We start from the raw sequence: 25,910 nt of genomic DNA, 5'->3' as shown, positions 1-25,910 counted from the left end.
TCCAGCCTCATCCACCAGAGCACAGGCACCAATCCTCTCCACCAGGAAGAATACACAACCTACTGAAAAAAACCTTACCCACTGGGAGCAGACACCAAAAACAATGGGAAATACCAACCTGAAGGCTGTGAAAAGGAGTCCCCAAACACAAAGTTAAGCAAAATGAGAAGATAAAAAATTATGCAGCAGATGAAGGAGCAAAGTAAAAACCAATTAGACCAAACAAATGAAGATGAAATAGGCAGTCTACCTGAAAAATAATTCAGAGTAATGATGTAAAAATGATCCAAAATCTTGGAAATAGAATGGAGAAACATTTAACAAAGAACTAGAAAAACTAAAGAGTAAACAAACAATGATGAACAACACAATAAATGAAATTAGAAATTCCTAGAAGGAATCGATAGCAGAATAACTGAGGCAGAAAAACGGATAAGTGACCTGGAAGACAAAAGAGTGGAATTAACTACTGCAGGGCAGAATAAAGAAAAAAGAATGAAAAGAATTGAGGACAGTCTCAAAGACGTCTGGGACAACATTAAATGCACCAACATTCGAATTATAGGGGTCCAAGAAGAAGAATAGTAAAAGAAAGATACTGAGAAAATATTTGAAGAGATTATAGTTGATAACTTCCCTAATATGGGAAAGGAAATAATCCAAAAGTCCAGGAGGTGCACAGAGTACCCATACAGGATAAATCCAAGGAGAAACACACCAAGACACATATTAATCAAACTACCAAAAATTAAATACAAAGAAAAAACATTAAAAGTAACAAGGGTAAAGCAACAAAAAACATACAAGTAATACACATAAGGTTAACAGGTGATCATTCAGCAGAATCTCTGCAACCAAGAAGGGAGTGGCAGGACATATTTAAAGTGATGAAGGGGAAAAACCTGTAACCAAGATTACTCTACTCAGTCAGGATCTCATTAATAATCAATGGAGACATTAAAACCTTATACTCAAGCAAAAGTTAAAGAATTCAGCACCACCAAACCAGCTTTACAATAAATGATAAAGGAATTTCTCTATGCAGGAAAAACAAGAGAAGGAAAAGTCTTACAAAAACAAACTGAAAACAATTAAGAAAATGGTAATAGGAACAATTCATATCGATAATAACCTTAAATGTAAATAGATTAATTGCCCCAACCAAAAGACACAGACTGTCTAAATGGATACAAGGCAGGACGTATATATATTCAGTACAAAAGAGACCAACTTCAGCCCTAGGGACATAAACAGATTGAAAGTGAGAGGATGGAAAAAGATATTCCATGCAAAGGGGAAAAAAAAAGAGAGCTGAAGTAGTAATTCTCATATCAGACGAAACAGAATTTAAAATAAAGATTATTACAAGCTACAAAGAAGGACACTCCATAATGATCAAGGGATCAATAAAACAAAGATATAACAATTGTAAATATTTATGCACCCAACATAGGAGCACCCCAAGACATGAGGAAAATACTAACAGCCATAAAAGGGGAAATCGACAGTAACACAATCATAGTAGGGGACTTTAACACCCCACTTTCACCAATGGACAGATCATCCAAAATGAAAATAAAGAAGGAAACACAATTTTTAAATGATACATTAAACAAGATAGACTTAATTGATATTTACAGGACATTCCATCCAAAAACAACAGAATAAACTTTCTTCTCAAATGCTCATGGAAGATTTTCCAGGATAGATCATATCATGGGTTAAAAACTGAGCCTCGTTAAATTTAACAAAACTGAAATCATATCAAGTAAATTTTCTGACCACAATGAGACTATACTTCAATTACAGGAAAAAATCTGTAAAAATTACAAACACATGGAGGCTAAACAATACACTACTAAGTAACCAAGAGATCACTGAAGAAATCAAAGAGGAAATCAAAAAATACATAGAAACAAATGGCAATGAAAACACTATGACCCAAACCCTATGAGATGCAGCAAAAGCATTTCTAAGAGGGAAGTTTATAGCAGTACAATCCTACCGCAAGAAACAAGAAACATCTCAACTAAACAACCTAACTTTACTTCTAAAGCAATTAGACAAATGAGAAGAGAAAAAAACCACAAACATAGCAGAAGGAAAGAAATCATATTGATCAGATCAGAAAGAAATGAAAAAGAAATGAAGGAAATAAGAGCAAATATCAATAAAACTCAAAGCTCGTTCTACGAGAAGATAAACAAAATTGGTAAACCATTAGCCAGACTCATCAAGAAAAAAGGGTGAAGAGTCAAATAAATAGAATTAGAAATGAAAAAGGAGAAGTAGTAACAACTGACCCTGCAGAAATACAAAGGATCATGAGACATTACTACAAGCAACTATATGCCAATAAAATGGACAACCTGGAAGAAATGGACAAATTCTTAGAAAAGCACAACCTTTGGAAACTAAATCTGGAAGAAACAGAAAATATAAGCAGACCAATCAGAAGCACTGAAATTGACACTGTGATTAAAAATCTTCCAACAAACAAAAGCCCAGGACCAGATGGCTTCACAGGCAAATTCTATCAAACATTTAGAAAAGAGCTAATGCCTATCCTTCTCAAACTCTCTCAAAACATAGCAGAGGGACACTTCCAAATTCATTCTACAAGGCCACCATCATCCTAATACAGGCAAATATCACTGATGAACATAGATGCAAAATTTTCAACAAAATTCTAGCAAACAGAATCCAACTTACATTAAAAGAATCATACACCATGATCAAATGGGATTTATCCCAGTAATGCAAGGATTCTTCAATATACACAAATAACACAATGTGATAAACCATATTATCAAATTGAAGGAGAAAAACTATATGATCATCTCAATAGAGGCAGAAAAAGCTTTCAACAAAATTCAACACCAATTTATGATAGAAATTCTCCAGAAAGTAGGTATAGAGTGAGCTTACATAAATATAATAAAGGCCATGTATGACAAACCCACCGCCAACATCATCCTCAATGGTGAAAAACTGAAACCATTTACACAAATATCAGAAACAAAACAAGGTTGCCACTCTCACCACTATTATTCAACATAGTTTTGGAAGTTTTAGCCAAAGGAATCAGAAAAGAAAAAGAAATCAAAGGAATCCAAATTGAAAAAGAAGAAGTAAAGTTCTCACTGTTTGCAGATGACATGATAATACATATAGAGAATCCTAAAGAGACTACAAGAAAACTGCTAGAGCTAAATAATGAATTTGGTAAAGTAGCAGGATACAAAATTAATGCACAGATCTCTTACATTCCTATATAGTACTGATGAAAAATCTGAAAGAGAAATTACAGAAACACTCCCACTTACCATTGCAACAGAAAAATAAAATATCTAGGAATATACCAACCTAAGGAGACAAAAGACCTGTATTCAGAATACTATAAGACACTGATGAAAGAAATTAGGAGCAGGAGAGAAATATAGATGCAGATGTAGAAATGGACTTGAGGAAAAGAGGAGGGGGAAGGGTAAGCTGGGACGATGTGAAAGAGTGGCATGGACATATATACTATATCAAATGCAAAATAGATAGCTAGTGAGAAACAGCTGAATAGCACAGGGAGATCAGCTCAGTGCTCTCTGACCACCGAGACGGGTGGGATAGGGAGAGAAGGAGGGAGACACAAGAGGGATGAGATATGGGGATATATGTATATGTGTAGCTGATTCACTTTGTTATAAGGCAGAAACTAATACACCATTGTAAAGCAAGTTTACTGCAATAAAGATGTTTAAAAAATCATATGATCATATCATAAATGTAAAAAATGTATTTGAAAAAAATCAACCTCCATTTATGATAAAAACTCTTGACACATTGGGTATAGAGGTCACGTAGCTCAACATAATCAAGGCCATATATGATACACCCACCTCTACTGTCATACTCAACGGTGAAAATCTGAAATCTTTTTCTCTAAGATTAGGAACAAGACAAGGTGTCAACTCTCACCACTTTTCTTTAACATATAATTGGAAGTCCTAATCAGAGCAATTAGGCAAGAATAAGAAATAAAATTCATCCCAACTGGAAAGGAAGAAATAAAACTGTCATTATTGGCAGAAGACAGTATACCATCTGTAGAAAACCAGAGACTCCACCAAAAAAATTATTAGAAGTACAAATTTAGTCAAGTTGCATGAAACAAAATTAATATGCATAAATCTGTTGAATTTCTATACACTAATAATGAACCGTCAGAAACAGAGAGGAAAATAATCTCATTAACAATTACATTAAAAATAATATATGCCCAAGAATAAGTTTAAAGAAGGACATGAAAGACCTGTACTCTGAATACCGTAAGAAATTGATGAAAGAAATTGAAGATGACACAGATAAAACAAAGATATACCATGCTTATTGATTTAAAAATCCATTAAATTAAAAATCAACATTGCAAAAATTTCCATGCTCCCCGAAGCAATGTACAGATTCAGTGCAATCTCTATCAAAATACCAATGCTATTTTTCATATAACCAGAACAAATAATTATAAAATTTGTATGGAGCAACAAAAGACCTCCAATAGCCAAAGCAATTTTGAGAAAGCAGAACAAAGCTGGACTTATCACAGTCCCTGATTTTAGGTTATAACACAAAGTTACAGTAATCAAAATAGCATGGTACTGACACAAAAACTGACATATAAATAAATGGAACAGAATAGAGAGTCCAGAAGTAAAGTCATGGTTATATGGTCTATTAATCTATGGCAAAGAAGCAAGAATATAACAATGAGGAAAAGACTGTCTTTTCAATAAATGGTGTTGGAAAAACTAGACAACTACAAATAAAAGAAAGTATCTGGACCATTTTTACACCATATACAAAAACAATGTCAAAACTGATTGAAAGACTTAAATGTAAGACCTAAAGCCATAAAACTCCTAGAAGAAATCATGACAGTAATCTCTGTGACATCAGACTTAGCAACAATTTCTTGGATCTGTCTCCTCAGGCAAGGACAACAAAAGCAAAAATAAATAAATGGGATTCAAATGGGACTACAAAAAAACAAAACAAAACATCAACATCAAAAAACACTTTTGCACAGTGAAGAAAACTGTCAAAAACAACAAAAGGCAACTTTCTGAATGGAAGAAGATATTTGCAAACAATATATTTGATAAAAGGTTGATATTAAAAATATTTGAAGAATTTATAAAACTGAACATAAAAATAACAAACAAACAATTTGATTTAAATGTCTATTTAGAGGACCTGAATTATCACTAATCTTAAGGGAAATGCAAATACAAACCACAGTGAGATATCACCTCACATCTGTCAGCATGGCTATGATCAACAAGACAAGAAACACCAAGTTTTTGGGACAATGTGAAGAAAAGGGAACACTCATGCACTGTTGGCGAGAAGGTAAATTGGTGTCACCTATAGAAAGCAGTACGAAAATTTCTCAAATAACTAAAGATAGAATTGCCATGGAATCCAGTAATTTCATTCTGTGCATCTATGAAAAAAAATACAAACCCTAATTCAAAAGGATATATGTATATCTATGTTTATTTCATCACTATTTACAATAGTCAAGGTATGGGAGCAATCTAAGTATCCATTGTTAGATAAATTGTTAAAGAAGATGTGAGATATATATATATCAGCCATAAAACTGAATGAAATATTTCCTTTTGTGACAACATGGATGGGCCTAGAGTGTATTAATGCTAAATGAAATAAGTCAAAAAAAGAAAGAAAAATACTGTATGATTTCACTTATATGTGGAATCTAAAATAAAAAAGACATATTAACAAACTCAACAGAAACACCATCATGGATACAGAGAAAAAACAGGTGATTGCCAGAGGGCAGGGATGGGAGGAGAGAAATAGGTGGGGGATATTGAGGTACAAACTTTCAATTACAAATAAGTGAGTCACAGGTATGAAATATACAGTGTGGGGAATATAGTTAATAATTATGTAATATGTTTGTATGGTTACAGATAGTAACTAGACTTCTCATGGTGATTGTTGTAAAATGTATAGAAATAGCAAATTATTATATTGTGTACCAGGAACTAACAAAATGGTATAGCCCAACTATACTTCAAAAAAACCCACAAAAAACCCAAAACAAACTCATAGAAAAAATTTCAGATTTGTGGTTACAAGGGACCAGGGTAGGGGGAAAGGGCAATTTGATGAAGGTAGTCAAAATGTACAAACTACAGTTATAAGGCAAATAAGTACTATTGCTATAATGTACAAAATGATAAACATAATTAACACTGCTGTACGTTATTTAAGAAAGTTGTTAAGAGAGTAAATCCTAAAGAGTTCCCATCACAAGGGAAACATTTTTTTCTATTTCTTTAATTTTTTATCTATACAGATGATGCATATTCACTAAACTTATTGTGGTAATTATTTCATGGTGTACGTAAGTCAAATCATTATGCTGTGCACTTTAAAATTATACTGTGCTGTTTGTCAATTATATCTGAATAAAACTGGAAAAATACTTTTTAAAATGAATCATTCTTTAAAAAATACATAAAGACAGAAATATTTTATTATCACTAATTTAAATGTAAATGAATAAAAATCTTCAGTTAAAAGATAGGTAATGGAAAAAATGGATACAAAGACTTGATTCATTTATATACAATCTACAAGAAACTAGATGAAAAGAAACAAAGTGGTGAAAAGTAAAAGAATTTAAAATGATATTCCAAGAAACTCTTAACCAAAACAGAGCTGGACTGGTTATATAATTACCAGCCAAATAGATATTAAGTAATAAAAGATTACAGGAGATCAAGAAGGACATTATACATTAATTAAGGCTCAATCCAAGAGGATATAACATATATAAACATACATGTATCTAACAATAGAGCCACTAAATATATGAAGTATTAGTTGACTAAATTGAGGAGAGAGCTATACAGATCTAGAATAATATTTGGAGACTTCAATACCTCAATTTTAATAATGGAATGAACAAGACTGGGTAAAATAAGGAAAGAGAGGGCTTCAATAACCCTATAAAACAATTAGACCTACTTAACAGATACCTGAAAAACACTTCACCCAAGAATACCAGAATATACATATTTCTCAAGTGTACATAGACTATTCTCCAGAATAGACCATATGTGAGGCCACAAAACAAATCTTAACAAATTTAAAAAGATTGAAATTATATAAAGTGTGTTTTCTGAGAACAATGGAATAATGCTAAATAACAATAACTGAAAGAAAACTGGAAAACTCACAAATTTGTGGAAAATAAACAACATACACTTACATAACCAAGGGGTCAAAAATAAATCATAAGGTAAACTATAAAATACCTTAATACAAAAGAAAATGAAAACACAGCATACAAAAACTTATAGGATGCAGTAAAAGCAGTGATAAGATAGAAGTTTATAACTATAAATGTATTCATTAAAAAGAAGAAAGACTGAACAGTACAATTTGAGGAAGTAGAAGATAAAGTGCAAACTAAACTCAAAGCTAGAAGAGGGAAGGAAATACTACATATAAGAGTGGAGATAAATTAAATATAAAAAGAATAACAATAGAGAAAATTAACAATCAAAAGTTTTTTATAAAGATCAACAAAATTGACAAACTTTTAACTAGATTGACTAAATCATAGAGAAGACTCAAATTATTAAATTGTGAAATTAAAAAGGGAACTTTACGGGCTTCCCTTGTGGCACAGTGGTTGAGAGTCTGCCTGCCAAAGCAGGGGACATGGGTTCGTGCCCCAGTCCAGGAAGATCCCACATGCCACAGAGTGGCTGAGCCCATGAGCCATGGCTGGTGAGCCTGCATGTCCGGAGCCTGTGCTCTGCAACAGGAGAGGCCACAACAGTGAGAGGCCCGCGTACCACAAAAAAAAAAAAAAAAAAAAAAAAAAAAGGAACTTTACTGATTTTACAGGAATAAAATCATTATGAGTATATTATGAACAACAGCATGACACTAAATTGGATGAACTGGAAAATTGGGATTGGCATATATACACTAATATGTATAAAATTGATAACTAATAAGAACCTGCTGCATAAAATAATAAATAAAATAAAATTCAAAACAAATAATAAATTGGATATCTGGATTAAATGTGCAAATTCTGATAAACACACAAACTACCAAGACTGACTGAGGAAGAAATAGATAATCAGAAAATCTGAATAGGCTGATAAAAACTAAGAAGATTGAATCCCTAATAAAAACCTCCCCCAAACAAAAACCCACTACCAAATATTTGATATGTTCTACCAAACATTTAAAAATGCTAAACACCAACATTTCTCAAACTTTTCCCAAAAATATGAAGAAAGAACATTTTCTAAATCATTCTATGAAGCCAGCATTGCCCTGAAAGCAAAGTTAGACAATGACACTGCAAGAAAAGAAAACTGCAAACCAATATCCTTTATGTATATAGATTCAGAAATCCTCAAGAAAATACTAGCAAACCTAATCCAACAGCATATTAAAAGAATTATATACCAAGACCAAATAGGATTTATCGCAGGAATGTAAGAGTGGATTTAACATATGAAAAACAATCAATGTAATGTATCACATGAGTAGATTAAAGGGGAAAATGTGACCATATAAATTTTGACCATATATATTTGAAATATAAAATGTGACCATATATATTTGAAAAAAGGAAGCACCGTTTCATGATAAAAAACATTCAATAAACTAGGAATATAAGGGAAGTTTATCAAAATGATCAAAGCCAAGTTAAAAAAACAAAAACAAAAACACAGCTAACATCATACTCAAGGATGAAAGACCAAAATATTTCCCACTAAGATCAGGAACAAGACAAGGATGTCTGCTTTTATCACCTAGATTCAATGTTCAATGTATTAGTAGAAATTCTAGCCAGAGAAACTAGGCAAAAAATAAGAAAATAAATGGCTTCCAGATTGGAAAGGAAATTATAAAACTATATCATCGGATGACATGATTTTACTTTTGTAAACCATAACACACACACACACACACACACACACACACACACACACACACACCTGTTAGAACTCATAGACAAATTCAGCAAAGTTGCAGCATACAAAATAAACATACAAAAATCAGCTTTATTTCCACATATTAGCATAAGCAATCCAAAAGGGAAATTAAGAAAACAATTTCATTTACAATGGCATCAAAAAACAATACTTAGGAATAAATTTAACAAGGAAGTAAAAAGACTCATATACTGAAAATCACAAAATATAGCCTAAAGAAAATGAAGACACAAGTAGACAGAAAACTATCCTGTGTTCATGAAGTGGAAGACTTAATAATGTTAAGATGTCAATATTACCCAAAGTGATCTACAGATTCAATGTAATACCCATCAAAATCCCAGTGGCATTTGTAAAGAAATGGAAAATCTCATCCTAAATCTTATACCGAATCACAAAAAACTTCAAATAGCTAAAACATAATTGAAAAAATAAAACAAAATTAGAGGGCTCAAATTTTCAAATTTCAAATATTACTACAAAGTTACAATACTCAGAACAATGTAGAGCTGGCATAAGGACAGACATATAGGCCAATGGGGTAGAATTGGAAACCCAGAAATAAACCCACATATCTAAGGTCTATTGGTTTTTCAACAAGAGAGCCAAGATTATTTAAAGGGGGAAGAACAACAAATGATGAAGAGAAAAGTGGATATACCAAAATATGAATAAAAAGGATGAAGTTGCACTTTCATACCACATATAAAAAATAACTCAAAATAGAACGAAAACCTAAATTTAATAGCTACAATTATAAGAAATCATAGAGGCAAATATGTGTTCAATTTGGCAATGGTTTCTTTAATATGAAATGAAAAGAAAAAGCAACAAAAGAAAAAAGTAAATTGGATGTTATTCAAATTAAAAACTTTGTGCATAAAATAACACTATTAAGAGAGTGAAAAGAAAGCCCACAGAATGGGAGAAAGTATTTGCAAATCATATATCTTCTAACGGATTAATAACCAGAATATATAGAGAACAACTTAACATCTAGAATTCAACAACAAGACAAACCATCCAATTAAAAAATGGACAGAGGACTTGAATAGATATTTCTCCAAAGAAGATATAAAAATGGCCAATAAGCGCATGAAAGAATTCTGAACATTATTAGTAATTAAGGGAATGAGAATCAAATCCACAATGAGATACAACTTCACACCTACTAGGATGAGTATATATATATATATATATATATATATATATATATATATATATATTTTAATATATATTTATATGTATATATATTTATATACATATATATAAATGAAAATATGTTTTGGAGTGGATATAGAGTAATTGGAATCATAATACTTTCTTGGTGGTGATGTAAAAGGGTGCAACTGCTGTGAAAAACAGTTTGGGAGTTCCTCAAAAGTTAGTCATAGAATTACCGTATGACCCAACAATCTCCCTTCTATGTATAACTCAGAAACATTGAAAATAGACCCTCAAACACACAACTGTACATCAGCATTCACAGCTGCATTATTCACAGTACTCGAAAGGCTGTAACAACCAAAGTGTTCATCAACAGATAAATGGACAAACAAAATGTTATATGCCTGCAATTGAATATTATCCAACCATAAAATGGAATGAATTTCTAATACATACTACAACATGGATGGATCTTGAAAACATGCTTTGTGAAATAATCCAGACACAAAATAACCAGTATTTAATGATTCCACTTACATAAGATACCTAAAATAAGTAAATCAAATTAATAGTGATAGAAAGTAGGATAGTGGTTACCAGGGGCTGTGGGTAAGAAGGAATGAGAGTTATTGCCTAATGGCTATAGAGTTTCTGTTTGAGGTGATAAAATATTTTAGGAATAGGTAATAGGATGGTTGCACAACACTGTGAGTGTAACTGATTGCACTGAATTTGACACTAAAAATTTTAAAATAGCAAATTTTCTGGGCTGTTTTCTCACTCTTTATCCTATAACCCTAGAACCCCTTTATGTGGGTGCCAGAAATCCAAAAAAGAGGGGATATATGTATATGTATAACTGATTCACTTTGCCATACAGTAGAAACTAATTCAACATCGTAAATCAACTATACTCCAATTAAAAAATTTAAAAAATAAATTTTAAAAAATGACAATGATAATCTGATAATAACTTCTACTTTTAAAATGAAGATACAGAAAACTAGATTGGAAGATAAACTTGAAAATTTCATTCAGGAAGTCTGTGGTATATCTTAAACTAGGATTATTGGCAATTCACCTCTTAACACAAATCTTCTCACCAACATCCTCAATACACACTGCATGTGCACACACCCACAAACACACACACACACCGTGTCCCTTAATTCTAGGTCTCATCATGTACTGGATGATCTTTAATGTATTTTAATAAATTACTCTCTTTAAGTTAGTGATTGCCCATTTTAAAATGTAATTTACACAGAGGGCAGTTAGATCTTTGCAGTATTCATTATGCTAGTATTTTAAACTCAAAGATATATCTGTGAGGGAACAGAGTTAAGGATGTCTTTAAAAAGTGGTTATACTACTGCATACCTATTAGAGTGGCCAAAATACAGAACATTGAAAACACTAGGGATATAGACAACAGGAACTCATTTTTACTTAATTATTTTTTATTGGAGTATAGTTGCTTTACAATATCGTGTTAGTTTCTACTGTACAGCAAAAAGAATCTGCTATATGTATACATATATCCCCTCTTTTTTGGATTTCTTTCCCACTTAGGTCATCATAGAGCACTGAGTAGAGTTCCATGTGCTATACAGTAGGTTCGGTTTGGTTATCTATTTTATGCATAGTACTGTACATATGTCAGTACCAATCTCCCAATCCATCCCATGCGTCCTTCCCTCCTTGGTATCCATACATCTGCTCTCTACACCTGTGTCTCTATTTCTGCTTTGTAAATAAGTTTATCTGTATCATTTTTCTAGATACCACATATAAGTGATATTATACGATATTTGTTTTTCCCTTTCTGACTTACTTCACTCTGTACGAAAGTCTCTAGGTCCATTCACATCTCTGCAAATGGCACAATTTCATTCCTTTTTATGGCTGAGTAATGTTCATTGCAGCACTATTTACAATAGCCAGGACATGGAAGCAACCTAAATGTCCATCAAAAGAGGAATGGATAAAGAAGATGTGGTACATATATACAGTGGAACAGGAACACTTATTCATTACTGGTGGGAATGAAAAATGGTACAGCCACTTTGGAAAATGGTTTGGCAGTTTCTTGCAAAACTAAACATACTCTTACATATGATCCAGTAATCTCAATATTTGATATTAACCCAAAGGAGTTGAAAACTCATGTCCACCTAAATAGCTGAACAAGAACGTTTATTGACACTTTATTCGTAATTGTCAAACCTTGGAAGCAAGCAAGATGTCCTTCGGTAGATGAATGGATAAATTGTGGTACATCCAGATTATTAAATATTATTTAGCAATAAAACTGAACTCTCAATCTGTGAAAAGACACGGAGGAAACTTAAAATACATACTACTAAGTTAAAGAAGTCAGCTTGAAAGACTATGCACTGTATGATTCTAATTACACGACACACTGAGAAAGGCAAAACTATAGAGACAATAAAAAGATCAGTGGTTCCCAGAGGTGAGGGGAAAGTGAGGAATGAATAGGTGAAGAGCAGAGGATTTATAGGGCAGTGAAAATACTCTGTATTATACTGTAATGGTGGATGCATGTCATTATTCATTTGTCCAAACCCATAGAATGTAGAACACCAAAAGTTAATTTTAATGTAAACTATGGACTCTGAGTGAGAATGATCTGTCAATGTAGGCCTGTCAATTTTAACAAAGGTACCACACTGGTGGGGATGTTGAAAATGGGGGAGGCTATGCATGTGTTGGAGCAGGGGGTATATGGGAAATCTCCATACCTTCTGCTCAACAAAAAAATTACTCTAAAAAGAAAGTCTATTAAAAACAAGTGGCTACTATAGATTTAATATTGAAGTATATGTGCAGCTCCAAATTTCTTAGATTTTTAATTCCTTTTGCAGTGGGATAGACATGATTTTGAACTATATGGGACGGGTTCTGACAGTTCTTTCTTATTTAAAGTCCTCAAATATTTCCATTCACTTCAGATATGGTTTACAGGTGGCCAAAATTACAAGCCAAATGGTTCACCAAGCAGTTTTGGGGCTACATGGTAATACATGGTGTCTCCAGCAGTAGTGAACTGAGAAGGCAAGTATCAAAGTTGAGTTACAGATATTTCTCCTACTTTGACCTGATTTACTGAATAAAGCTATCAAACGTCTACTCCAGAGCTTGTAAAAGCAGTTGTAAGTAACAAAGGATGAAAGTCTTTGGACTCAGACATTCCAAGGGATCCACCACTTTCTACTGTGTAGCATGTGCAAGTGATTCCATCTCTGAGCCTCAGTTTCCTTATCTAAAATATGGTAATAGTAAATACCTCCTAACAGCATTGTTGCACCTATTAACTGAGATATGATGTAAAGCAACTAATCCAATAAATGATGGCTAATAATATCTAATACTGTAGTAGAATCATGCTCCTTCTTGTGAAATGATTTTTTGTCTGTCTGTACCACCACCAAGCCATGAGATTTTTGCTCTTACCAGTCATGAAAAATCAGATCTGGCTCTGGCTTAACTGCTTGGATGACTCTGGCCTCTAGGGATGAATAATCTCACACTTTCTGTTCTGATCTGAAGTGGGTATAGTTCTGTTGGAGGTACAATTAGAGAGAGTCAAGGCACACAAAGGTTAATAATAGAATGTACTCTTTAGCTCAATACCTTAAATTCCAAATTATTTGTGAAACAACCCTTCAAAAATGTGTTTGCATTGATACTTTATTTTTTCTTAATGTTTATATATATATATATATATATATATATATATATATATATATATCTGTTCTTTAAGATTCTGCTAATTTCTTACCTCTTCCATGGTACCTTTGCTGAGCTTTTTTTCTTATTCATTCTTGAAAAATATTTTTGGTACCTTAGTCCCTGCTCTTATCACAGTCTTCCTCAGAAAAGACTTTTTTGTGTTGGTGCTCATTGTCCCATTAGATAAGGAGCTCTTTGAGGGAGGAAGGCCTCTGTTTTGGACACTTCATGCATTCTGAGTAATACCTAACACAGTAGCTCAGACATATTAAGCAATTAGTATATATTTTTGAACTACCTCTGTTCTTTGGTCATCAATATAACTCATATGTACTAAAAATTTATCTGTGTTGTCTATCTGTAAATTCAGTGCTTTAAATTCCTGAAGAACATTGTCAGAATACTTCAACCAGCAAACTCTTTACCAACCTAAAACCCTTTAAAATTATCACAGAAATATTTGTTACTAGAATACAAGAATATTTTCATTCATTCTCTGTAAAATCTACTTCATCAATTTACACCTCATCTAGACACATACTCAATGACCTAGAAACTCAAATTTCTGGCTGTGCTTTAAGCCCCCCTGCTTCTGAATACAAGACAAGAATGTGAGGGCTTTGTTACTGTACTGTTTTTATACCCAGGCATAAGTTATAGCAACAGAGAGCAGAGTTTCTTTGTGCTTTTCACTGGCTCTGGTTCGCTGCCTTAAATGGAGTAAGTCAAAGCCATGTTTTCATGCCATAGACATGCTATTCAAATACCAGTATGACCACATTTGAAAAGCCACCCTGTACCACTTTATTGTCACAGATGTCCTTTACATCTAGCAAGGGTTGTTTCTTCTCATGTCAACAGTAATTCACTTTAACAGCTGTCTCTTTTGACAAGCTTAGTGTCAGACTCTAAAATGACAGGGTGACAGTTTTCTTTTTCTTGAACAGAACATAGCAGATTAACTATTTGAATACAAGAGCATCAAATGTATTTAGAGCACATTTTAAATTTGTTTCTAACTAAGATGAATAGGCTTTGGGATCTTATTTATATGATTGTACTGTGTATTCAGCCACTGAAGCTAAAAATTCAAAGTATTTTTCAGGGTCCTTCATTCTGTATCTGAAGTCTGTTAATGTAAAACTAAAAAATTAAAAGGAGGTAAAGCAATTATTGAAAAAAACAGTGGAATTTGAGAAACTAGTGGAATAAGCACTTGAGTTGCATTGTCCAAACTCATCAAAGTTCTGTGTGGATCAGGCAAGAGTTAAAGTTCTTGCTAATATCACAGCTGATGGTATCATAAGCTAAATTTTTTTTCCATTGTAGACTGTGAGCTCATCATCTTCTCTAAGTAAAGCTAGCTATGAGAGTTGGTCCTGTGTGAAATAATGTACATAATGACAAGTCTGGTCTATTGTACTTTCATGGCTACCTTTTATGTGTTTTTCTTCCTTCGTCTAATGTCTGACTGCCTCCAAGTAAAACCCAGGCACTTTACCTGTCTCCTGTTTGATCCTCTTGAGTTAAACAAAAATTGAAGTACTTTCTGCCAGACACTGAGCTGTACACTGGGGATACTGGGAGGAACAAAGGCAGATATAACCCATACCTTCATGGAGTTTTCAGTCTATTAAGGTATTCATTTTCTATGAATACCATAACAAGTCATCATAAACTTAGCAGTTCAAAACAACACAAGTTTATTATCCCACAATTCTGTATGTGAGAGAAGGCTGAACACAGTGTTGCTCAACTAATACCTCTGCTTAGAAGCTTACGGTGTCAAAATCAAGGTATTCATAGTGCTGTATTCTCTTCTGCCGACTGTAGAAGAGAATATGTTTTCTTGATCATACAAGCTATTGGGAGAATTTAATTCCGTGTGGTTGTAGGATTGAGTTCTCCATTTTCTTGCTGGCTGTCAACTGAGGGTTGTTTCTAGCTTCTAGATGTCACCCACATTCTTTGTCTCATTGCCTCATTTCTCCATCTTCAAAGCAAGCAATGAAGAGTCCCTCTTAGGCTTCAATACTCTCTCTCTCTTTTCTTCTACTACATCTCTCTGACTTCAGCCGGGTTTCCTGCCTTTAAGAAGTCATGTGATTAGACCGGGCCCACCTGAGTAATCTTCCTATTGCAAGGCCCATAACCTTAATAACATCTTCAAAGTCTCTTTTGTCTTCTATGCTAAACATAGCTACAGGTTTTGCGGATTAAGGCATGCATGTCTTGGGAAAACCATTATTCTGCCAACTTCATGGGAAGAATAGAATAAAAACAAGGCTGTTAATTTATAAGAAAAGTACTGAATGCTATTTGGTAAATGTTACAAGAAGGACCTAACAGATAGGTTCTGGAAATATCTTCCTAAGGGAACGATTTCTAAGCTGCATTATGAAGAATGAGTAGGAGTCAGCCAGAAGAATAATGGCATGTGGGAGAAAAGTTTCAGAAGGAAGAAGTAAGTATAAAAGTCTACAGATAAGAAAATAGTACTGAAGATACAATAGAGTCCATTTAAAGAACTGAAACAAAACCAGTATTGCTGCATCAAGGTGGGAAGTGGGGGGTGGTAGGGTTATAGGGCTGGAAAAGTGAACAGGAACAATGTCATTTGGGGTCCTCTGGCCTATGTTAAGTGTTTGGGTCTTTATCCTAAAAACATTGAAAGCCCATTGAAGATGTCTGCCTATAAATGCCCCCATGCTTAAAACCTGTGGCATAGCGCCTAAAATTAAGGTGCAATATTATGTGTACCTTGGCATTTAGAAAAAACTGAAAAGGCCTCAAATGGCCTAATTGCAAGTTCCTCTTCCTATTATGGTCACTCAGAAAGGTTCCCTATCCTAACAACCATTATTATTACAGGGAAGGTACAATGACTGCTTATCCCTGAGAATAAGGTTTCGGTTCCATGACAGACCATGGAATTATTAAACAAGCCAATCATATAATCCCATGGGAACCAGGTATTACCTCCTCCTCTTAATATTATACTACTATGCTTGTTTCCCATGCCCCTGGTTTAAATTTGTTTCTGAGGACAAGCCCCATGTAGCCCTGCATATGTTGTCTCATCCTCCTCTAATCTGTGAGTATATGTGACTAATATACTGCTGTATATCTCATCTTTCCAGTGCCAGGTATTGTGTCTTTGGTCATCCACATAACCCTAGCAAAGGAATTCTATCCACACAAATGGGTAAAGAGCAGTTGAGTAAAATAAAACCTAGATCCCTTTCTTCACCCACAATTTTCATCTAGACCTTAACTACTTGTTAAGAGGGCACGTATAGTAATAAAAAATAGTAAATTGCACTAAATAATTTAGAGACAGATAACAATTTAACACCCTCCCTCAACCCCGGTCATGTGGGTTGGTAGACAGAGGATGTGTATTTTTATAGAGGAAAATCAGGGAGTGTATGGCCTCTCCCAAAAGAGTTTATTAACCATGTAATTATATTAATATAATTGGTAATGGGAGAAATATTTGGGGCATGGAGCTTTGACTAATGGCCCTCATTATACCACTTAAGCAACTAATGCTCCTCATTATACCACTTATATCCGTGCATAAAGTAGGTCTTGCCGGCCAGCTAAGAAAATCCTCAGGCCCAAAGTGAAAAGAGTTTATAATCAGGAGCCAAACTATCTAAATTTTATATCCAGTTCTACCACTAACTTGCAATATGACCTTAGATAGATCATTTCCCTCCTCTGTTTCTCAGTATTTCTATTTGGAGAAAATCCATAAATGGTTAGACTTAATAGTCTATAATTTTATTCACTTTTCACATTTTTAATTTTATAAAAATTCATGAATAAGACTTTAAAGAGATCAACTTATCACTGAACTCATAGACAATAATAAATATGTGTAGCCTTTCAACAAGTGATGAGCTATTACAAATTCAGCTTCTGTGGTACAAGAGAATGATGTCTTTTCTTAGTTTATTAGAGTTCATGGAAAGTGGGTAAACCTTTCAGATATTAATTTCCACCTCTTCCAATAGCATTTGTGAAAGTCATGTTAAATAGTTTACTTGTCTGTCCCAGAGTTAATGCTTATTGTGACTTTATCACAATAAAATGTCACATCTGAGAATTGATTTATAAGGCTGCTTTGCTGAACGATAACTACCTTAATCAATTTGCACTTTTTCCATCTTAATCAGTTTTATCTAACAGGAAGAAGAAAAATTACTTATGATTAGTTTATAAAAGGTCAGTTCTCATTTCACTATGTATCTCTGACTTCCCCTAAGTGCTTACAGTTTAAATTCAGCTCAACATAAGGTACCAAATCACCTCTCCTAAACTAGGACTCAATAAAGCTTCCAGGAGCTGAAACTAAGGAAGTCGAAGAACTAATCACTATGGGTATTCTACATCCTTACAAGAATAAACACAGGCCTGTGATTAACCATATTGTTGGGGAAGAACATATTTTCCTCTATCCTTCTAGTTTCTTCTGGCTGGTCTGAGAATTAAGATGACATGAGACATATTAACAGGAGAAAAATCAAACAAAAACTTTAATGACATTATACATGGGAGAGACTCAGGAATATGTGTAACTTGCCAAAATGACCAAAACCCTCACCTTAAAGATCATCCTCAGCTAAAGACAGAAGAGGATCTTGAGAGTGGGGACAGTTAGTTATGCAAGATTGCCAGGAAAAGCACAAATAACAATAATTAGTTTGTTATGCAAATTTAAGTAATTGCCTTCTCCACTGAAAAAAGTTTCGAGAAATTTGATAATCCTTCATTTCCTCATAGAGGAAGGGAGACACTCTTACAAAGAGATTCCCTTATAAATGTAAATGTTTCTTACAAAAGGGTAGTTTCTACATAGTTTTCAGTTTTTCTCATGTTTGATGTTTCTCAGAAAATAACAAAATTAAAATAATAAATATGACAAAAAGACATAGCTTTAAGGTGTTGAATTCTGCTCCCCTACAATCCCAGGACTCTGTCTCTAAGAAGACATCAAGGTCATAGTTGTCCCTTTTTATAACAACCTCAATATTCAGCTATGTATTAACAAACATGAGCTTACCTCAATGTAATTTTTTGTCTCAGTTTCAGGGATACAGCTATAGTCCTCAGTAATGTCCTCCGACAAAACTGAACCTCACTGCTCTTACATTGTGTGTTTTGTTCAGTAGACATATCTTCAACTAATGAAAGGAAGGAATGGTAAAAAATTGGTGATGAACAAAAGTAAATTAAATTTATCCCATCCCATATTTACTTTCTAAGACTTAACTGTATTACTCACCTATTTATAATGGCTTATTCCACTAAGCATAATGTCCTCAAAATTCATCCATGTTGTAACATGTGTCACAATTTCATTCCTTTCTAAGGCTAAATAATATTCTGTTTTTTGTATATTCCAAAATTTGTTTATCCATTCATCCATTAATGAACACATAAGTTTTCTTCCACCTTTTGGTTATTATGAATAAATGCTACTATGAACATTGGTTACAATGATATGAGTCCCGGCTTTAAATGTTTTGGAATATATACCTAGAAGTGAAATGCTGGATCACATGATAATACTATGTTTAATTATTTTTAAGAAACCACCAGATTGTTTTTCATGGCAACTGCACCAGTTTATATTTCCAACAGCAATGCACAAGGGTTCCAATTTCTTAGCATCCTCAGTATCACTTGTTATTTTTCTATTATGTTTAATAGCCATCCTAATGCATGTAAAGTAGTATCTACTTGTCATATTGATTTGCATTTCCCAATGTCTATTGATGTTGAGGATACTTTCATGTATTTATTTGGCTACCTGTAGGTCTTCTTTAGAGAAATGTCCTTCAATTCAACAACACAAAAGAAAGCAACCCAATTCAAAACTGCATACCACAGTTGATACACTACTTTATGCAAGAGCTATATAAATGTCTAGGAGCTACTATGTGTGCTCTGAACAAAGCCTTATGTTCTGTAGCCACAGGGATGACACTGCTGAAAATCAGACATAGTAACTTATCTTGCAACTGACTAACTTACAAAGCAATTTGAACTCTCAGACTCACAAGGTATCTACTGTTAACGTGAGAGTATCAACAGGGAAAGAATGAGATCATGTAGGTTTGGATGGGAAAAACCTTATGAAGCTGGGGAATTGAGCCCTTAAATTATGATGAGTTTTTTGGCCAGTGGAAGAGGTCTTCCTACCCTCAGTGGAATTGGTCTCCCAACCCCCAGCAAAAGTGGCTTCCACAACCCCAGCAGAAGTGACTTCCCCATCCTTGGTGGCAACCACACCCACAGAGGTATTAGTCTTTCCACCTCCACCTCAGGGGATAAGCCCAACATTGCTTGAGGAAATGTTAACTGTCTCCCCTGAAGCAAATGTCATGGAAGATAATGCTGATTCTGCTCGAGATCCACACCCACAACATCCTCTGTGCTTCTGGGCCAGTAACTAGACTCAAGTCCCAAAAGAATCCTAAAGGTAAAGTTGAAGGTATGATCTATGAGAAGGTACAGTACACTCCAAAAGAACAACTTGATTTTTCTAATTTATACAAGCAAAAATCTGGGAAACATGTATGGGATTGGATACCGAGGGTGTGATATATTCAGAAAGTTGGATCAGTGTGCATTTATTGATATGAGCCTATTAAAGCAGAAATTCTGGATTTAATGTTGCAGCTCGAGGAGTTAAAAATATCTCTAAAACTTTTTGGCTGATTGGCTGAAATGTGGATCAAAAGATGGTCCACTGTGAGTGAATGAGAAATGCCTGATCTTCCTTGATTTAATGTAGAGAAAATGATTCTGAGGCTTATGGATATTGTAATGTTGAAAGCAATTTGTCATTTAAGATCTACTCACCCACATTGGGAGGGTTCAGAACACACACCTTTCACTAATACTTCAAGAAATAAATGTGTGAGGGGAGCCTCCAGAATCCTTAAAGTGCTCTGTGATTGCTCTTTTCTGTAGGTCAGACCTTACAGTGGGAACTACAGCCACATAATTGAAAAACCTAGATGCAGTGTGAGTAATTGGATCCTTGGGTGGCAGGAGCCATATGGCAGCATTCAACTGCCAAAGGCAAGGTGGGTGTGGTTGCATATGCTGATTGGACATAGTAAGAAGGAAGTAGTAACTTCTGTATACTTATTTGTAAGACATTTGCATGTCATACACCTATAGGTGAAACAAAAAGTAGTCCTTTATAATTTTGTCATAAGGTAATTCCATCATCTGCAGATAATGACTCTCATTTTGAGAAATAGGTCTTAGGCTACTACTGGGATCAGTAGAGACTGAACACTTAACCAAGGACCACCAAGTTACCATGAAAACTGAGCTGTCCATAATAAACTGGGTGTTATCTGACTCAATAAGTCATAAAGTTGGATGTGCCCAGCAATACTACATTATCAAATGGAAATAGTATATACATGATTGGGCTTGCATAGGTTCTGAAGGCACAACTAACTTAGTTGAAGAAGTGGTCCAAATGAAGCAACTGACAAAGGATTAATCTCCAAAACATACAAGCAACTCATGCAGCTCAATATCAAAAAAATAAACAACCCAATCCAAAAATGGACAGAAGACCTAAATAGACATTTCTCCAAAGATATACAGATTGCCAACAAACACATGAAAGAATGCTCAACATCATTAATCATTAGAGAAATGCAAATCAAAACTACAATGAGATATCATCTCACACCAGTCAGACTGGCCATTATCAAAAAATCTACAAACAATAAATTCTGGAGAGGGTGTAGAGAAAAGGGAACACTCTTGCACTGTTGGTGAGAATGTAAATTGATACAGCCACTATGCAGAACAGTATGGAGGTTCCTTAAAAAACTACAAATAGAACTACCATACGACCCAGAAATCCCTCTACTGGGCATATACCCTGAGAAAACCATAAGTCAAAAAGAGCCATGTACCAAAATATTCATTGCAGCTCTATTTACAATAACCAGCACATGGAAGCAAACAAGGTGTCCATCAACAGATGAATGGATAAAGAAATATGGCACATGCATACCATGGAATATTACTCAGCCATAAAAAGGAATGAAACTGAGTTATTTGTAGTGAGGTGCATGGACCTAGAGACTGTCATACAGAGTGAAGTAAGTCAGAACGAGAAAAACAAATACTGTATGCTAACACATATATATGGAATATAAAAAAAAAAGAGAAAGAAAACAAAATGGTCAGAAGAACCTAGGGGCAAGATGGGAATAAAGACACAGATGTACTAGAGAATGGACTTGAAGATATGGGGAGGGGGAAGGGTAAGCTGGGACAAAGTGAGAGAGTGGCATGGACATATATACACTACCAAATGTAAAATAGGTAGCTAGTGGGAAGAAGTCTCATAGCACAGGGAGATCAGCTCGGTGCTTTGTGACCACCTAGAGGGGTGGGATAGGGAGGGTGGGAGGGAGGGAGATGCAAGAGGGAAGAGATATGGGGACATAAGTATATGTATAACTGATTCACTTTGTTTTAAAGCAGAAACTAACACATCACTGTAAAGCAATTATATTCCAATAAAGATGTTAAAAAAAAAATGAAGTGGTCCAAGTGCCCATGGTCCTGCTCTAGCTACACAGCCTTCTGTATCCCAGCCTGCACCTATAGCCTTATGGAAAGCTTCCTATAATAAGTTGACAGAAGTAGAGAAGACTTGGACCTGGTTTAAAGATGATTCCACACAATTTGCAGTCACCACCTGAAACTGGACAGCTATAACACTACAGCCCCTCCCTGGGACATCAATAATGGAAAGTGATAAAGGAAACTCCTCCTAGTGGACAGAACTTTAGGCAGTGCATCTGGTTCTTTACTTTTCTTGGAAGGAGAAAATGCCAAATGTTTGATTATATACCTACTTATGAGCTGTTTCCAGTGGCTTAGCTGTATGTCCAAGAACTTGGAAGGAACATAATTAGAAAATTAGTAACAAAGAAATCTGAGGCAGAACAACATTAGCACAATGGCAAAGTAGGAATTTTCTACCATCATCCCTCCACAAAACATCTATTTTGACAACAACCCATGGACAAGAGTATCTTTGTGGAAGTTCAGGAGCCCAGCATAGAAATGAAAGAATACATTAGAGCAAAAAATCCAAGATTAAATACACTAAAGAGGGTAAGAACAGTGTCACTTTAACTACATCACACTTCCCACAAGACAGCACAGCTCAGTGTCAAGTGAGACCACCTTGATTTGTGATTTCTACGACAGGGAAAGTGAGATTAGAGTCAGTGAGTCTCTGGATTCCCCAACCAAGTGAGATTCTGCCCAAGACACTCACCTCTTTCATGCGTCACCTAGAATACTGATGTGATCCGTAAAGCTGAAGGACTGGGAGAGTCTTGGAGCACAGCAACTTCAGAGCTCATGAAAGGAATGCAGGTATTACTAACAGCTTTTTGGACCCATTCAGGAAGCCCACACATGAGCTTCTTTTGATGCCTTACTGCTGACCCCTTTAACTGATGCATGGGCACAGCCGGTGCTCCATGCAACTCATTCACATCCTGTGGTCTGCTCCATGCATACATGCCCATTGACAGGAAGTGCAACCCTTTTTAGAAGATTCACAACCATATGCAGAAAGCCATTCTGAATCTGTAGAATTAGGTGAAGACACACACACAAACAAATTGAGAATTTTAGGGCACCCCACTAGAGAAAACAAATGTGAGGCTTTCAGCACCCAGCATGACTTTGTAGGATTGAGAGAATAAAATCTTAAGAATACCCCCTCCACTTCCAGAAAGGAACAAGACATATGAAGTAGGCAATTCCATATAAAACTTCTGAAGGATCATAAGAATCCCTAGCTAGGCATACTGATGAAGGCATTTCTCTCCCCAAGCCTGTCAGTAAAGAGTGAATTAAGTAACTGTATCAAAAAATTTGACATCAGCAATGCAAGTTTAAAAGAAACATGAAAAATCAAGGAAACATGACACTACAAAAGAACCACAATTTTTTTTTTCAGTAACAAACCACAAAGAAATGGAGACCTACAAATTGCCTGACAAAGACTTCAAAATATTTGTCTTCTTTAGAAGCTTATGAGCTACAAGAGAACAAAGATAGATGACTCAATAAATTCAGGAAAAATATACATGAACAAAATGAGAGATTTGAGAAAGACATAGAAAATATGAAAAAGAAACAAACAGAATTTTTGGGCAAAAAGAATACAATGAATAAAATTTTTAAACTGCAATAGATGACTTATAATATCTATTAAATAAAATGATTCAATAATAACTTTACAGAAGAGAAAGCCCAAGACCCAGATGAGTTCACTAGTGAATTTTACTGAACATTTATGGAAGAAATTATACCAATATTCCATAATGTCTTTCAGAGAACAGAAGCAGAGAGAATGCTTCCTAAGTCATTCTCTGAGACCAACATTATCGTAATACCAAAATCAAAGATATTGTAAGAAAACTACAGACTAATATCTCTCATGAACATAGATTCAAAAATTATAAATAGTGAGTCAGAACCCCCGAATCAGTGGCTCCTTTAACCGCGTCCTGTCTGAGCAAAAAACAGACGACCTCCAGTGACCTACACGCAGAGGCAGGGCCAAATCTAAAGCTGAGCACCTGGGAGCTGTGAGAACAAAGAAGAGAAAGGGAAATCTCTCCCAGCAGCCTCAGAAGCAGTGGATTAAAGCTCCACAATCAACTTGATGTACCCTGCATCTGTGGAATACATGAATAGACAACAAATCATCCCAAATTGAGGAGGTGGATTTTGAGAGCAAGATTTATTTTTTCCCCTTTTCCTCTTTTTGTGAGTTTGTATGTGTATGCTTCTGTGTGAGATTTTGTCTGTATAGCTTTGCTTCCACCATTTCTCCTAGGGTTCTATCCGTCCATTTTTTCTGTTTGTTTGTTTTGTTTTTAAATTTTTTTCTTAATAATTAATTTTAATAACGATTTTATTTTACTATATCTTCTTTCGTTCTTTCTCTCTTTCTTTCTTTTTCTTTCTTTCTTTCTTTCTTTCTTTCTTTCTTTCTTTCTTTCTTCTTTCTTTCTTTCTTTCTTTCTTTCCTTCTTTCCCTCCTTTAGACAACGAAACATCTCAAATTGAGGAGGTGGACTTTGAGAGCAAGATTTATGATTTTTTCCACTTTTCCTCTTTTTGTGAGTGTGTATATGTATGCTTCTGTGTGAGAAATGGTCTGTATAGCTTTGCTTGCACCATTTTTCCTAAGGTTCTCTCTGCCCATTTTTAAATTTTTTTTCTTAATAATTATTTTTAATTTAATAACTTTATTATATTTTGCTTTATTTTATTTTACTTTATCTTCTGTCTTTCATTCTTTTTTCCTTCCTTCCCTCTTTCCTTCCTTCCTCCCACTGTCCTTCCTTCCCTCCCTCGCTCTCTCCCTCCTTTCTTTCTTTCTTTATTTCCTTCTTTCCTTCTTTTCTTCTTTTCTTCTTCCTTCCTTCCTTCCTTCCTTCCTTCCTTCCTTCCCTCCTTTCTTTCTTTCTTTCTTTCTTCCTACTTCTACTAATTCTTTCTGTCTATATTTTCTCCCTTTTATTCTGGGTCGTGTGGATGAAAGGTTCTTGGTGCTGCAGCCAGAAGTCACTGTTGTGCCTCTGAGGTGGGAGAGTCAACTTCAGGACACTGGTCAACAAGAGACCTCCCAGCTGCACATAATATCAAACAGTGAAAATCCCGCAGAGACCTCCATCTCAACACAAGAACCCAGCTTCACTCAAAAACAAGCAAGCTACAGTGCTGGATACCCTATGCCAAACAACTAGCAAAACAGGAACACAACACCATCCACTAGAAGACAGGCTGCCTAAACGCATAATAAGTCCAGAGATATCCCAAAACACACCACCAGACATGGACCAGCACACCAGAGAGACA

The sequence above is a fragment of the Tursiops truncatus genome, chromosome X (assembly GCF_011762595.2).
Source record: "Tursiops truncatus isolate mTurTru1 chromosome X, mTurTru1.mat.Y, whole genome shotgun sequence".
Classification (NCBI taxonomy): Eukaryota; Metazoa; Chordata; class Mammalia; order Artiodactyla; family Delphinidae; genus Tursiops; species Tursiops truncatus.
The sequence above is the reverse complement of the archived record's forward strand: the minus strand, read 5'-3'. Positions refer to the sequence as shown.